At 35.7% G+C, this 16381-nt stretch overlaps 1 protein-coding gene across 10 annotated transcripts in view; it reads left to right on the forward strand.

The window, feature by feature from the left end:
- Nucleotides 1–16381, forward strand: part of LOC148176780 (uncharacterized) — a 264781-nt gene that overhangs the window by 62930 nt on the left and 185470 nt on the right. Inside the window, exon 2 of one of the 10 annotated variants that reach the window (XR_015769832.1) lies at nucleotides 2368–2382. The exons of the other annotated variants lie outside the window; for them this stretch is intronic. The gene's annotated coding sequence lies outside the window, so the exon portion shown is untranslated. Of the gene's footprint in view, nucleotides 1–2367; nucleotides 2383–16381 lie in introns of those variants that run through there. 10 annotated transcript variants of the gene reach the window in all.

The raw sequence follows: 16381 nt of genomic DNA on the forward strand, positions 1-16381 counted from the left end.
ATTGGATCGGTTTGGGTAAGACGGGAGAGTTTTGATAAAAATGCCATTTGAGTCGGAATCAAATCTGAATTTTCCAGTTTCGGAAGCGAAAGTTTAATTTTTTGATCGTACATTAAATTCCGGGAATTTTACATTTTCTTTCATTTTCTTAAAATACGATTGACGGTTTTATTTTGTAACTAACTCGTAATCTAGAATTTTCAACATCTCCATTATTAATCGCTTTCATTAACCAACTTGATCGTCAATAGTATAGATAATATTATGTACTTAAATAGAGGTATAAAACTCCACTTTTGTTTTCGGCACGAGCGGAGCAAGTGTTTAATAAAACGAATGTCTAGAGAAGTTTAGATACGTGTAACATACTATACTTTGTTTACAACCCCGAATTACAACCACAATAACTGAAACTGAAATATATTATAGTACAAAAACCTTTCTTTAAGATAATTATTTCGACTGTATTACCTTATCTGTAACATTTAAAATAATGTGACAATTACACTAGTCAACGAATTATGGAAAAAATTGCAATAGAGAAATGGACACTGAAGTCCGTTTTCACATATTTGAAGTTCTAGACCTGACTACAAAATTTTTGAATTAGACACAATTGATAAACAAATCAAAGTAGTAAAACTTCAAAATTTCACTGTATTCAAATTAATACTATCAAAGTTACGTAATTTAATAGAAATTTGTTAGAATTTTTGATTTGTCCTCAATATGAAATTTTTCAAAAATTCAGTCTCTTGCTCCAAAATTTTCGAATCTTGCACAGTTAGTAACCAAATGTAAAGAATTAAACCTCCAAATTTCACAGTTAAAACTGTCAAAATTAAGAAATTGAAAGTGAAAGAAGGTGGAGAGAAGTTTTTAGTTTGTTCTCAAAATATTTTTTTCAATACCAATTTTTGTTTTAAAATTTTGAAACTTAGCACAGTTAATAACCACAAATTAAATGTAGTAAAATCTGCAAATTTCACTGATCTGTGGTCAACATTGTAATATTTCAACATTTTTAATTCATTTCAATAATTTTAGTCTTAATTATTTTTTTCAATCAATCAATCTCGACTTGGTGGTCTCGAAAGGGTTATGGAAAGTCAAAGAAGAAGTCTTTTTAATACACGTATAATATGCAAAATTGGCAACAATTATAAAAAAAAAAACGATATTTTTAAGTACATTTCTGTCGTTGTGACACCTTTTAAATCAACGATATTCAACATTTCTACACGTTTTGACTTGGATCTGTTTTAAAGAAATAACAAAGTATGCAATTTTGCAAATTTTAAGGGTTTTAGAACAATGACAAGTTTATATCCAAAATGCCACCAAAATTTTAATATTTTAGTATTAAAGATTCGATAGAATCTAATATCTAAAAGTTAAAACTAAAAGTTCTCTGTCCCAATTTTAAACGCTTCTAATTTGGTTATTTGTTGACGTACGTAAAAATGTCTTCCAGTTTTTGATTTTGCGTAAAATTTTGCGCAAATGCCTTAAATTTTCTTTGAACATACGCAAGATATCGAGGTTTCTACAGGGTGTAACAGAAATAAGTACTTTTTCCTTTTCGGTTTTCCAAAATTTTCAAGTATTTTCCAAAATATGTGTGACTTTTTAAATGTCCTTCGTATGCACATTTGCGTACGCAACAACGTGACAAAGTCCTTGTCCGCAAAAACGCGCTACCCCAACAACTTATCTGTTAAATTCACTTTCCTTTACGGGTTTAAATTAATTTATTATTATTATTATTTCGGAAATTATGGACAACAAATTCTGTCGACGAGAAAACCTACGAAGTGATAAGTTGCGGTTTTCGACATCTCCTTACGACTACTTCTGTTTGGATTTTCCAATGTATTTTAAAAATCTAGCTTTGTAAAACACTTATTAAAACACGAAACCAGTGTTTAACACTCATTTGATGAAACCAGCTTTTTCTGCTATTCTTTAAATTGCAGTTTTTTTAATTCTTACTTTTCTCTATAGTAACAGATCTATTAATTAACGCATTTGATGTCGAAATGGTATTATTAACGCATCTCTGAATTTTAAAATTCACTGTGTGTTAAAAACATTGTTTAATCGCTTAAACAGATTAATAATTTTTTACTATTTGCCAAAATGCAATATGTGCATTTTTGTCGTTCAGCAGGTTCTTCAACCCGGTCAGTGACCAGCAGCAATCGTACATGTAGGCAATATTACGAAATTGTCTACTACTCATAATTAAGTTCAATGTATTGTTAAGTTTTTAATCATCACAATTTTTTATAAAATAAATTCAGTATAGAACCAACAGTCGTTCGATCTACTCCCCAACCCCCTTTAACATGGTCCTTCGAGCGAAAGAATTTTAAAAAATTTGAGCCGTGGAAGTTAAGAAGCTTAACATACTAAACAAACAACTTTTTGAACACTTTTGAATTCGGTTACGTGACGCGTAGCGAAAGTACTTTTTTATTTTGTGAATCGTGAGTGCAAGTGACGAGCGATTCAAGTGACACAATGCCTACACGACAGCAAACAACAGCAGAAGATGAGAGGAAATTAAAAGACCAGGCAAGACGGATGGAGATGTTAAAAGAAGACATCAGCAGTGCCAAGCTGGCAACGGATGGCTTCAAGCAATATCTGGATGACATAAAAAGGCAATGGATGACTATAATGGACAACGATGTGGAGATTAACCGAATAGAAGAAGAAGGAAGATCTTCAAAATACTTTACTGAACACTGGTTTGACAAGATGCGTACAATGTATCGAAACAGCATTATTGAACTGGATCAGAAAATACGCAGTCAGGAGAACACCAGTTCACAAGGAATAACCAACAACAATGGGTTGCTACCAAAGTTGAAAATTCCAATTTTTGACGGAAGATACGAGGAATGGCCGACGTTTGCGGATATCTTCAATCAAGTCATTCACAATAATGGGAACTTAAGTAACGTTGAAAAGATTCAATTCCTAAAAACAAGCGTAAAAGGGGAGGCGCTGAAGGCAGTTCAGCACTTTGAAATTACTGAGACAAATTACGAGTGTGCCTGGAATGAGCTAAAGTCCAGGTACGACAACAAGCGACGAATTGTAAATCAACTGATAAACAAAATTCTACTGCTACCAACTTCAAAGAATGAGTCTGCAGATGAATTGAAAGAAATCTACAACACAGTAAGGGAGTGTTTGGAGGCGTTGAAAATGCAAGGAGTCCAAACAGATTCTTGGGATGCCATCGTGGTGTGTATCATCGCAAACAAATGGGATACAAGAACAAATGAACTATTTGAATCATCGTTGACGAACGCCTTCGACATTCAAGGTTTGGAGATGGTCCTAAATTTCATCATGCGAAGATTTCAAGCCATGGAAGCGTCGGGACATGCTACCAACAAAGGCACAAGGACAGTGGAGAAACCTGTATGGGAGCCGTCGCACTCCAAGGCTAACTGTAAGTACTGTAATATGCCACATTTGATATACACTTGTAAAAAATTTAAGGAGCTAAACAGTTCCCAGCGGTTGAAATTTATCAAAGACAAAAAACTATGTTTTAACTGTTTAAATCAGAGTACGGTCAAAAATGTTTTTCCGTAAACAAATGTCGGGTATGTGACAAAAATCATCATTCGTTAATTCATTCAGAAGAGCGAAAACCTGTTGTCTCAACTAAGCATGTTGAAAAATCGGTTAAGGTGACTAATCATTTAGCGTGTAAAGACAGAAATGCAATATTAGCAACTGCATTAATTAGGGTAATGAACTCAGGTAAGGGATTCGAATACTTGAGGGCGTTAATTGATCCAGGGTCTCAAGCAGCATTTGTTACTGAAGAGGCTGCAAGCTTATTGGGTCTACCAAGAGAGAAGATCAACGCTGAGATAATGGGTCTCGGTGATTCAAAACAACGTACGAGTCATCATAAAATAACCGCGATTTGTAAACCTAGAACATCAAGTAATTTCAAGATTGTCACTGAATTATTTGTGTTACCAAAACTTACAAGTAATGCACCAAGTCAACCAGTTGAATTCGTGGAGTCTGAGTGGGAAAATTCTATAATTGCTGATCCTTCGTTTTATAAACCAGGACCCATTGACATAATCTTAGGAGTCCGCGAGTATCAGAGCATGTTACTGAACGGAGTTAAGAAGACAAATAATGGGTTAGTCGGTCAAAACACAGAATTGGGTTGGATAATTTTTGGGGCCACGGAGAAATCTGACAGTAAAGATGTGAAGGTGGTTACGATGATGAATAGAACAGAAACTGATATAGATCTTTCGAGATTCTGGGAACTAGAGGAGGTGACATCATCTCGACAAATATCTAAAGAAGAAGAGGTGTGTGAAAAACAATTTCATGAAACAACAATTCGAAACTCAGACGGAAAATATGTTGTTAGTATTCCGATGAAAGACGGTGACCTAGAGCTCGGTGAGTCAAGGCCGCGTGCAATGGCAAGATTACTGCAATTGGAGAATCGCTTAGAACAGCAAGAAAACAATAACAAAGAGTACAATGAATTCATGAAGGCATATGTTGACCTAGGACACATGGTTGAAGTGCCGAGACAGGACGAAGAAAAAGGTAAATATTACATTCCTCACCATCACGTGATAAGAGAAGAAAGTACTACAACGAAACTAAGGGTTGTGTTTGATGCGTCGTCCAAAACAACGAACGGGAAAAGTCTCAATGACATCATGCTAACAGGTCCGAGAATTCAAGAAGAGTTATTTGACATTCTACTTCGATGGAGAAGCAAGAAGATTGCTTTTACTGCGGACATTGATGTATCGGCAGATACTTATGGATGTGGAAAGTCAAGAGTATCATAGGATACTTTGGAGATTTACGAAAACAGAACCTGTAAAAGAATATAGGCTAGCCACAGTGACATACGGAACCAGAGCTGCTCCGTACTTGGCAGTCAGAACGATTCAACAGCTGGCCAGAGACGAAATGCACAGATTTCCAATGGCAGCAAGGATGGTACTAAAAAACTGCTACGTAGATGATGTCTTATCAGGAGCTGACACAGCACAGGAAGCATCAGTGTTACAAGGTGAATTGATCGAGCTATTTAAATCAGGAGGATTTAATCTACGCAAATGGTGTAGTAATAGCACACAATTGTTAGAGAATTTACCAGCAGAGTTGAGAGACAAGGAAGCAGTAGAGCTGACTGAAGATGATGTAAAAAAATCACTGGGAATTTATTGGATTCCATACAATGACACAATCAACTTTAAAATCACTAAAAACGACAAGGACAATGGAAAACTAACAAAAAGAATAATTGCATCTGAAATCGCCAAACTTTTTGATCCACTGGGACTACTATCACCCGTAGTCATCACAGCAAAGTTACTGATCCAAGAGCTTTGGAAGTGTGAAAGTAAATGGGATGAAGCAGTACCATCAACGATTGCAGACAAATGGAACAAATTCTACAGGAAGTTGAAAGAAGTTGAAGAAATTACAATTGAGCGATGGACGCACCATCACCAGGGACTTAAAAGTACAGAGATACATGGATTTTGCGATGCTTCGGAGAAAGCTATAGGTGCAGCAGTGTACCTTAAAGTAACTGATGACGAGGACAATGTCAAGATAACGTTACTGGCAGCGAAATCTAAGGTGGCACCGTTAAAGACTAAAAGTACCCTTCCGAGACTTGAACTATGTGCTGCGTTGTTGCTATCAAAACTAATGAAGAGAGTAATTGAATCATTACAATTCATCAACTACAAAATGCATGCCTGGACCGACTCCATGATAACATTATGTTGGATAAGAGGTGAAGCAACAAGGTGGAAAACATTTGTAGCAAATCGTGTTACTGAGATCAACCAACTCACAAGTGGAGCAGAATGGCATCACGTCAGATCGGAAGAAAATCCAGCTGATGCAATCACAAGAGGATTGACCCCAGAGAAAATGGTCAACAACGAATTATGGTGGAACGGTCCTAAGTGGCTAAAATTTGAAGATGAGAATTGGCCAAAAAACGAAAACGTTCCATCCACACAATTAGAGCAAAGTAAATGCTTGCATGTACAAGTTAAGAATAAAGACATGAACAAGATCCATGAACATTGGTCATCGCTAATAAAGGCAAAACGAGTCATAGCGTACTGCATGAGGTTCATCCACAATCTGAAAAATCCGAAGATGATTGGTCCATTAAAGGTACAAGAACTGGAACAAGCTCTCAATTATATGATTAAAAGTGAGCAGAATGACACTTTTATTGACGAAATTCGCGAAATCAACAAATCAAGCAACATAAGCAAACAAAGTTGTTTATCAACATTACACCCATTCGTAGATAAAAATGGAATACTGCGAGTAGGTGGTCGTTTGGAACATTCATTACTAAGATACGACGAAAAACACCCAATCATCATCTCAGGGAAATGTCGTCTAGCACAGATGATTGCAACAGATGCCCATTTGCAAACGTTGCATGGTGGAAATCAACAAACGCTAGCGTACACGAGAAGGATGTATTGGATTACAGGTGGAAAGAACACAATCAAGAAAATAATAAACAACTGCACTGTCTGTACAAGATACAAAGCTAAAACAGCCCAACAATTAATGGGTCAATTACCAGCAATCAGGGTGAATCCAGCTCCAGCATTTTTAAACACAGGCATCGATTATGCTGGCCCTATTCAAGTGAGGGCAACGAAGGGCAGAGGCCATAAGTCGACAAAGGGTTATATAGCGGTACTTGTTTGTCTAACCACAAAGGCAATTCATCTCGAAGTAGTGAGCGACATGAGCGCAGAATCTTTTATGGCTGCACTTAAAAGATTTACAGCACGCAGAGGGCCAAGTGCAAACATCTATTCAGACAATGGTACTACTTTCATAGGTGCAAGTGGATTACTCGAACAACAAGTTCAAGAAATGATACAAGGATCAACAATAACAGATGAATTGGCGAATAAGGGAACACAATGGCACTTCATACCTCCAAACGCACCCCACTTTGGTGGAATCTGGGAGGCAGGCGTAAAATCGACAAAACATCATCTTAAACGTGTGGTCGGAGAATCCACACTTACATACGAAGAGCTAACTACGCTGTTGCATCAAGTTGAAGCTTACTTAAATTCGCGACCCTTATGTAGACTCACTGAAGAGATGAACGACTCATCGGTGCTGACGCCAGGGCATTTTTTAATTGGAAGAGAGTTACTGTCGCCAGCAAGTCCAAACGCCGTTGACGATGAGCTGCTATTAGAAGGGCGATGGAAAATCATTCAAAAGATGAAGAAAGATTTTTGGAAGGCGTGGTCAACAGACTACTTGAACCAATTGCAACAAATGTATAAGTGGAAGAATCAAGAAAGCAATGTCAAGGTGGGACAAGTGGTGTTGATAAAGGAAGATAACGTTAGTCCAAGTAAATGGCCACTAGCACGAATTACAGATACACATGCAGATAATCAAGGCGTAGTACGAGTAGCAACAGTGAAAAGAGCAGAAGGCGCGGAGTTGAAACGTCCAATTCACAAACTGATTCCCCTACCGGGAGAAGATGAAGAAAAGGGAAAATTACAAAGGAGAGAAACAAAAACAGAACAAACTCAACAAAAAAGAAACTACACAAACTGCTCGCGATGGAAAGTAGTGACGATAGCGTTGTTGTTTCTACTACATTTTGGGAAGGCAAGGGCAGAGAAGATGTATAACATAGAATATCCAGAGCCTGGATTCTATATTGAACACCTCGGAACTGCAAGAATTGATAGAGGATTACTCAAGGTTGAAATACAATTTGAAGATTCAAAATGGAAGAACGACACTCTAACAGGACAAAGCATAGTACGGGAGATGAAAAATTTATGTCAGAAAATGAATGAGCTGGCTGAAGACATCGAATGTAAGACATTAATCAATCATGTTGAACAGGAAACAAGACAGTTAGAATGGATCAAAAAGGGCTTAGACATTACAACAAGAAACAGACAAAAAAGAGGAGTTTTTGGCACCATTTTAACGTCAATTTTTGGTGTAAATGATGAGGTGTACAGGAACATCGAATCATTAGACAACAATCAAAAGGATCTTATTCAAGCATCAAATCAACAAACATGGTTCATGTTACACGCACTAACGAAATTCAACGAAACAGAAATTCGGATAAACGAAAGGTTGAAACAATATCAAGTAAAATTAGGTAAGGCCTTAGAAGCGGTAGAAGGAATGCAATATTGGTACAGCAAGGTAGAGAGATCCAAGTTAGAAATCCACATGCTAAGTGTTTATCAAGTAGCAAACAATTTTATACAAGAAGTATTACAACACTATCGTAGTTTATCTCGACTACAAGTGAGTGAAGGAAATCTGTATGAAATAATCTCACCTGCACAGTTACAAGAAGCGTTAGAGGAAGCCGGAAAAAGATTACCACAAAACATCGAAATTGTATCACAACCAATAATACGAGAAGAAGTTCGTCATGAAACCAACATCACGTCGGTGTATGGATATTTTGCAATGGCAGAAATTGTTGAATTTGAACTTGTGAAGCCGAATCCGATTCCAATAAAAATCAAAAACAATACGTATTGGGAATTAGATGTAGATACAGACATCATTGCAATTGACTACGACACACAACGGTACTTTCAAATCAGTGAAACGGATTTAAAAAATTGCATACTGGAAAGAAAACAAACATACATATGTTCCCCATCCATAATTCGAAGCATTGAGAATAATCCGAATTGTGTGATCGACACGTTATACAACAGGACAGACATATCATCAAATTGTCCAGTCAAGAAAAAGAAAATTACGTCAATAATGTGGAAAAGATTATACACGAAAAATACATGGTTGTTTGTCACGCCAGTCATCACAAAAATTGCAGTGATCTGCAATGGAAAAAGAGAAGAAACTAAAATTCAAACATACGGAATAGTCTCAATTGCACAGCATTGTATAATAACGACAAAGAAGACTTTACTAACAGCGAAAAGAGTAGAAACTCTACCAGTAGTAGGTGGTTACATCCGACCGGTCGCGGTAAATTTGACTATGTCAAAAACTAGAACTGGAACCCGGAGACTGGATGAAGAAGAAATACAACCAGACGATGATCTCAAAGATTTATGGGAAGAGGAACAATCTCTTCACACAGAGATAAAGGAGAAGCACTGGGAGGAAATCCGACATCATTCGACAGTCACTAGCATTCTCACGACAAGCATGCTTGCAGCAATTGGAATAACAATTGGAGTGACAATTTGGACAGTGAAGAAGTTAAGAAAAAAAAGAAGAAATTCAAGAGGCAAGCCACAGCAAAGGGCCGAGGAAGGTGTTGAGTTGAGGCCTCTGAATCGATTAGTAGCAGATCCTCTAGAAGGATTCGAGTCTCTTAGTTTGGGAACATAGTGTAGAAATTGGTGGAATTAAGTTAGCGGTAAAATAAGTTGGGGTTTTTAATTAATTATTATTATTGGATAGTTAGAAAATATGGCATTTTACAATATTTACGTTCAACACTTTTACTTTTACTTTAAAACAATTACTTTTTGTATTTTTATGTTGTCTATAATGTGAATAGAATACTGTGGTCAGCAATTGTTGCAGATGTACTATGGACACCCTGACCACACACAACACGGCACACAAGAAGAATCTGCTGACGTACAGGAAGCGATCACCGACAAGGATGTGTCCAGTTACAGTCGTCGAGTCGCCAATATGTTTAATCGCTTAAACAGATTAATAATTTTTTACTATTTGCCAAAATGCAATATGTGCATTTTTGTCGTTCAGCAGGTTCTTCAACCCGGTCAGTGACCAGCAGCAATCGTACATGTAGGCAATATTACGAAATTGTCTACTACTCATAATTAAGTTCAATGTATTGTTAAGTTTTTAATCATCACAATTTTTTATAAAATAAATTCAGTATAGAACCAACAGTCGTTCGATCTACTCCCCAACCCCCTTTAACAACATTAAAGGTAAGTACTGACTATAAATTTACTCTGTAAAAGCAAAATTGTGGTAAAAAGTTTTATCTACAACTATTTAGTAATTTGTTCATAACGTAGTTCGCTTTGAACAAGTTCTGATAGCCATAACTGGGACCCTTGTAGTAATGAACAGATCGCATTTAGTTAGGACCACTATAATCCAATGTTTAATTAATTTATCCTAGTATTCAATGAAAACAACTGTCTGATTTTATTTTGACAACAAAAAATTGACTAAAGTCATTGAAGTTTATGTATTTTGGAAAAGAAAACAGTGTTTCAACATAATTGATAGTAGTGATAGTAGTTCGGACGAATTAATGAGTACTCCGCTAGACATTACGAGTCGTAACCTTAAATCTCTCGCCGAAAAAATCCAAGATTTGTCTCTAATTTTTTTGCTCGTCGATAAAATAATATTACACTCTCAGACTCACATCTCATGGCTCTTATTCACTCGATTGATTTACTCCAGTCGCTCGCTTGCAAACTCAAGCTCGTATGTAAATAAGAAGTCTCAAACATGCTTGTATAATAATATACTGTTACTCCATAGAGTGAACAACGATTTAAGTTTTTCAAAGCGAATGTTTTAACTTTGACTAGATTTTCAGGGCGGTGTATAGTGCAGTGTCCGTGTTCTATCAAATTTTATAAACCAAAACGTAGTGTAATTGTAATGTTTCTTCCAGGAACAGGTACCAAACCAACTCGCACTTCAAAATATCAAATTTAGTTCAGTAATATTCACATCATTCCTAATTAAGATAGTTAAGATTATCAGATTATGTAAAGCAAAGTTAGTCATTAATGCACGATTTTTGGTCGAAAATTGTTTATTTATAGCCCTCATTAATAAACAATTCTTTACTTATTACTGATGAGTTTAAATTAGACTGAAGAGCTATGATAAAAAAGTCATTCTATTAAATTCCAGGCATTGTCCATTTTCTTGAATTTTCCTAAAATACGTTTGACAGAATTTTTTTGTAACTAACTTGTTAGTAATGGGCGATTAATAATCTAAATTTTCTAATATCTCCATTGTTAATCGCATTCATTAGCCAACTTGTTCATTAATAGTATACATATTATACAGGGTGGGTCAACAAAAATAAAATACTAGGGTTTTAGGGCATTTACCCGTAGATTTTCTAAAAACGCTGATACAGGCCCATTTTAGTTGGAAGGGGGCTATACAACACAGGTAATTATACTTTTCTACAGACAACCCCCTCTAAAGGGTGAAATTAATTCCTTTAATTTTTAAAGAGAGATATAGGACCTCAGTTGGACAATTAGCTTGAAGAATTTTAGTTTTATACGAGGCTTAACAGATGACAATTTTTATAGATTTAATAACGCGATGAAGTCCATTAAAAAAATTTTGTAGGTTGGATAGCAGGCCTCAAAACGCCTGTGTTTCGTTTTCGTTGGCTCACCTATACAGGGTCCGGCAACACTTGTGTCCACCCCCAAAATCGTCTTTAATTTTAAAGTTACAATTTTGAAAATTTGCATACTCTCATAGTTGACAAAGCTCTAGAAGCTGACGCCAAAATTTGTTTTTTTATCACGATTTGGTTGGCGTCGCGACGCCCAAGAGGTATAATTTTTAGCGATTTTTGAGTTTTTTCGGAAATATTCGCGAATTGAATTTTATTTCAACATAACTGTGATACAAATATCTGAGTTTTTATTTTAAATCAAATGCAAATTGTGTTTAAAATTTGCGAAAAAAACGTTGTTTTATCAAGTTAGTTTTCAAAATTATGGCAGCGCATGGGCAAACTACGTTTACACCAAAATTTCACAAGTCACTTCATTCACAATTTTAATTAACTCGGGCATTTTGCACTTTATGGACACCAGAAATCGGTAATTAACATTGACAAAGCGACAATTTCACCAACTAAGACTTTTGTTACAATCTAAAGTGAGCCAAAAGATAGATGTCATTTGTGACACAAGATGTTGACAGATTTTCCCAACTTTGACGTAATGAAATTGGAAACTAACTTGATAAAACAGCTTTTTTTTCTCAAATTTTGAAGACAATTTGCATTGAATCTAAAATAACAACTGAAATATTTTTAACACATTTATATTGAAAAAAAGTTAAATTAGGAATTGATATCACAAACCCTCACAATTAACTAAAAATTACATTTTTGAGGCGTCGCGACGCCAAAACTAGCAGTGATAAAAAACAAATTTTTGCGTACGCTTCTAGAGCTTTGTCAACTATGAGCGTATGCAAATTTTCAAAATTGTAACTTTAAAATTAAAGACGATTTTGGGGGTGAACACAAGTGTTGCCGGACCCTGTATACTATTATGTACCAAACTAGTGGTATAAACTCCACTTTATACATGAGTTATTTTTGGCAGGTTTGAAGCCAGTGTTCAATAAAACAAATGACCAGACGAGTTTATATATGTGTAAAATACAGGGCCCGGCAACACTTGTGTCCACCCCCAAAATCGTCTTTAATTTTAAAGATAAAATTTTGAAAATTTGCATACGCTCATAGTTGACAAAGCTCTAGAAGTAGACGCAAAAATTTGATTTTTATCACGGTTTGGTTGGCGTCGCGACACCTAAGAAGTATAATTTTTAGCAATTTTTGAGTTTTTGCGGAAATATTCGCGAATTCAATTTTTTTTCAACATAACTATGATACAAATATCTGAGTTTTTATTTTAAATCTACTGCAAATGGTGTTTAAAATGTGCGAAAAAAACGTTGCTATATCAAGTTAGTTTTCAAAATTATGACAGCGCAGCGGCAAACTACGTTTACACCAAAATTTCACAAGTCACTTCATTCATTCTTATAAAGGTTAATTTTGATTAACACGGGCATGTTGCACTTTATGGACACCAGAAATCGTTAATTAACATCGACAAAGCGACAATTTCACCAAGTAAGACTTTTGTTACAATCTAAAGCGAACTAAAGGACAGATGTCATTTGTGACACAAGATGTTGACAGATGGGTGTTAACGTAGTTCCCAATTTTGTCGTAATGAAATTGGAAACTAACTTGATAAAACAGCATTTTTTTCTCAAATTTTGAAGACAATTTGCCTTGAATCTAAAATGAGAACTGAGATATTTTTAACATATTTTTCTTGAAAAAAAATTAAATTAGCAAAATCGTGAAACGATGATTACAATTATACGACAACTTTCGGAACGCGGGATTGTGCAATGGCTAACTTGTCGACAACATCTAAAGAGGGATTTAGAATCGAAATTTGGGGTTCTATCGAGGACAATTTCGGAGTTTGGCAAAGACCAACAAGTTGCTTACATCACTGAAAGACTCGCTTCTGATGGAAACGATCTGAATTCTATAACATCAAAAGTAATAGATAACATTGTACAGACACAGAAATATTCTAAGATTTCCTTTACAAATTTACATGCTTACTGAAACGTTTCGATTGAATATCAACAGAGTTAAAGAGTTTTCGAAAAGATTTTTTTCTCTAAGCGACCTCTATGAGTACTTTATTGAAGAAACAATGAAGTTTTGTAAACCAAAAGATCTCAAATTTAACGATGGAGATCTAGATAATAAATGGAAACAAGAGAAGCAGGCATTGATACATGAATTTGAACGCATTGCTTTAAAGACCGTTTTTAATAAAAGAATTCTAAAGGACTTGAGCGTGGATGCAGAAGAATTAGAAAATCACGATCAGTTCGGTTTTGTCAAACAAATTGTCGAAATTAAAGAAACGGGCGAGAAAAGTTTTATTGAATTTGTTCATCATTCCTACGCCGAGTACTTTGTGGCACGTTTTCTCGCACGACAAGAAAACCGTGAAATCAAACATTTTATTTTCCAAGAGCAGTACGAGAGTATTCGTTCGTTTTTCGATTTTATTTTGGCTAAATATTGTCCTGCTCACAAGGCGGTTTTATGCAAGAATTTCTCGCAACTGAGGGAAAATGAGGCCAAAATTGGTCGTAAAGATGCAGGTGGGAGAAATTCTTTGCAGCTGGCGTGTTCTTGGGGTAAAAGAATAAAACTATCATCGGTTGAAAAAGTGGGTACAGACTACCATCTAAACGCTGATTACAACAACATCACTGTCAATCCTTTAGAACATTTAGAGACAATTGATTTGCTGCTAGTAAAATGCGATGTCAATGAAAAGGATGAGTTATTCGAGATGAACGCGAAGGAATACGCCAAAGAGGTCAAAAACGTCGTCGCACCCCTAGTCATGGAGGAAAAAGCTCGATCTCAACCTTGTGGAGACAATTACGACATTCACTGCAACGTTTTGCTTTATTCTGTTCTTTTTGTTGTTCCAAGATTCGTCGTTTTTTTTAAATCTCTCCTAAACCGACTAACTATCGGTTATGGAAGGAAGCAGAATTTGCTCGAGATTGCTTGCGAAAGAAATTGCGAAGAGATGGTGCAAGTGTTAATTGACAAAGGTTCCAACGTTGATGCTTCGAATGAACTTGGCGATACACCTTTAATTGTTGCTTGCAGAAACGAGGGAGAAAAAGTTGCGGAATTGTTGATTCAGGCGGAAGCCGATGTCAATGCTTCTAACGAAGATGGCGACACACCTTTAATTGTTGCTTGCAGAAACGGGAGAGAAAAAACTGCAGAATTGTTAATCCACGCGGAAGCTGATGTCAATGCTACTAATAAAGAAGGCGACACACCTTTAATTGTTGCTTGCAGAAGCGGGGTGGATCAAATAGTAAAATTGTTGTTAATTAGCGCAGAAACTGATCCCAATCGTTGCAATAAAAAGGGCGACACAGCATTAAACGTTGCTTGCAGAAAAGGAGCAGAAGAAATAGCAAAATTGCTAATTAACGCAAATGCCAGAATTGATGCATCTAATGAAAATGGTGACACTCCTGTAATCGTTGCCACCAAAAATAAAAACAAGCGAACAGTAAAATTATTGATTGATAAAGACGCCAATGTTAATGCGTCCAACAAAAAAGGTGATACGCCTTTGATTATTTCCTGCAGAATTGGATCGAAAGAAATTGCGGAATTGTTAATATCCGCAAAGGCTAACATCAGCGCTCGAAATGAAAATGGAGACACACCTTTAATTGTTGCTGTTAAATATAAGAAAGAACACATGGTAAAATGGTTAGTCACTAAAGGCGCCGACATCGATGCTTCCAACGGGAAAGGCGATACACCCTTAATTCTCGCTATCAGATATCGAAAAGAAAAGTTAGTTCAACTGTTTATTGATAAGGGAGCCAATATTAATGCGCCCAACCATAAAAGTGAAACTCCTCTAATTGTTGCTATCGTGCCTTCAATTTTAGATTCTAACGTGGACAAAAGAGAAAGACTAGTCAAATTGTTGATTAACGCGAACGTCGACATTCAAGCTTCCACTGAAGATGGTGATACTCCCTTACATGTTGCTATCAGATATAGAAAAGAAAACATTGCGGAATTGTTGATACAGGCTGGTGCCGATATCGAAGCTCCCAATAAGAAAGGTGATACTCCTTTAATGTTTGCCATTACTTATGGAGAAGAGAAAATAGCGAAATTGCTAATCAACAAGAAGACTGTCAATGTTTTCAATGGAAATGGTGATACTCCTTTAATTATTGCCATCAGATACAAAAGGGAAGAAATCGTCAAAATGCTTATCAGAAACGAAGCCGATATCAATGCTGTCAATAAAAATGGTGATAATTCTTTGATTGTTGCTATCAAATACAGAAAAGAAAAACTGGTAGAATTGTTGATTGGGGCAGGGGCCAGTTATACACCCTCAATTGTCCCTATTTCCTATTCGGTTTTAGATTCTTTTGCAGACAAAAGAAAAGAAATCGAGAAATTGCTTAGAAAAGAACATTCAAGTCTTGCTCGTTAAGAACAAATTAACGCGGTACTAACCAAAACTATATTTAATCTTTCATGCTTATTTGGAATGGTATCAAATTATTATTATTATCACTAACCGATTTAAACATTTAAATTTACTGACAAAACTTGCTCGTTGTCTATTTTTAATTTTTTGTATAATTTGCTTTATCTAGAATAGTTTGCAAATTTGGGGTGGTTTTATAATTATTTTGTCTGATTACATAAGATAATATACATTTTTGTGAAAAAAACATAAGTTTACTGGAACATAATAATTAACAATGTTTACTGCTTAAATTTCGGTTTTTCGAAATCAAACTTCACATTCGTTCCAAATATCTAACATTATCAGCAGTTTTTTTGCCATCTTCTCAACAAGGATCATCTTATTCAACGCTGGAACGTTTCTATAAGTATTCACACACCTTTAAGGATTTCTTTATTTGTATAATTTTAGAATTTTAGAATTTTATTATCAAG

The sequence above is a fragment of the Gnatocerus cornutus genome, chromosome 3 (assembly GCF_029298725.1).
Source record: "Gnatocerus cornutus isolate USDA-ARS CGAHR chromosome 3, icGnaCorn1.1, whole genome shotgun sequence".
NCBI classification, from domain to species: Eukaryota; Metazoa; Arthropoda; class Insecta; order Coleoptera; family Tenebrionidae; genus Gnatocerus; species Gnatocerus cornutus.